Source organism: Arachis duranensis, chromosome 1, assembly GCF_000817695.3.
Source record: "Arachis duranensis cultivar V14167 chromosome 1, aradu.V14167.gnm2.J7QH, whole genome shotgun sequence".
Lineage (NCBI taxonomy): Eukaryota > Viridiplantae > Streptophyta > Magnoliopsida > Fabales > Fabaceae > Arachis > Arachis duranensis.
The window spans coordinates 16837367-16838332 of NC_029772.3; positions in this window are offsets into that span (position 1 = coordinate 16837367).

Sequence of the window (966 nt, forward strand, 5' to 3'; positions counted from 1 at the left end):
TCTCATGGAGCCTCAGAAATGCTCAGAGCTATGTTGGAACCTCCCAACACTAAACTTAGAGTTTGACTGTGGGGGCTCTATTTGACTCTGTTTTGAGAGAAGCTCTTCATGCTTCCACTCCATGGTTACAGAGGGATATCCTTGAGCCTTAAACACAAGGGATTCTTCATTCACTTGAATGATCAATTCTCCTCTGTCAACATCAATCACAGCCTTTACTGTGGCTAGGAAGGGTCTGCCAAGGATGATGGATTCATCCATGCACTTCCCAGTCTCTAGGACTATGAAATCAGCAGAGATGTAATGGTCTTCAACTTTTACCAGAACATCCTCTACAAGTCCATAAGCTTGTTTTCTTGAATTGTCTGTCATCTCTAGTGAGATTTTTGCAGCTTGCACTTCAAAGATCCATAGCTTCTCCATTACAGAGAGAGGCATGAGGTTTACACTTGACCCTAGGTCACACAAGACCTTCTTAAAGGTCATGGTGCCTATGGTACAAGGTATTGAGAACTTCCCAGGATCTTGTTTCTTTTGAGGTAATTTCTGCCTAGACAAGTCATCCAGTTCTTTGGTGAGCAAAGGGGGTTCATCCTCCCAAGTTTCATTACCAAATAACTTGTCATTTAGCTTCATGATTGCTCCAAGGTATTTAGCAACTTGCTCTTTAGTGACATACTCATCCTCTTCAGAGGAAGAATACTCATCAGAGCTCATGAATGGCAGAAGTAAATTCAATGGAATCTCTATGGTCTCAGTGGGAGCCTCAGATTCCCATGGTTCCTCATTGGGGAACTCATTGGAGGCCAGCGGACGTCCATTGAGGTCTTCCTCAGTGGCGTTCACTGCCTCTCCCTCCTCTCCAAATTCGACCATGTTGATGGCCTTGCACTCTCCTTTTGGATTTTCTTCTGTATTGCTTGGAAGAGTACTAGGAGGGAGTTCAGTAGTTTTCTTACTCAGCTG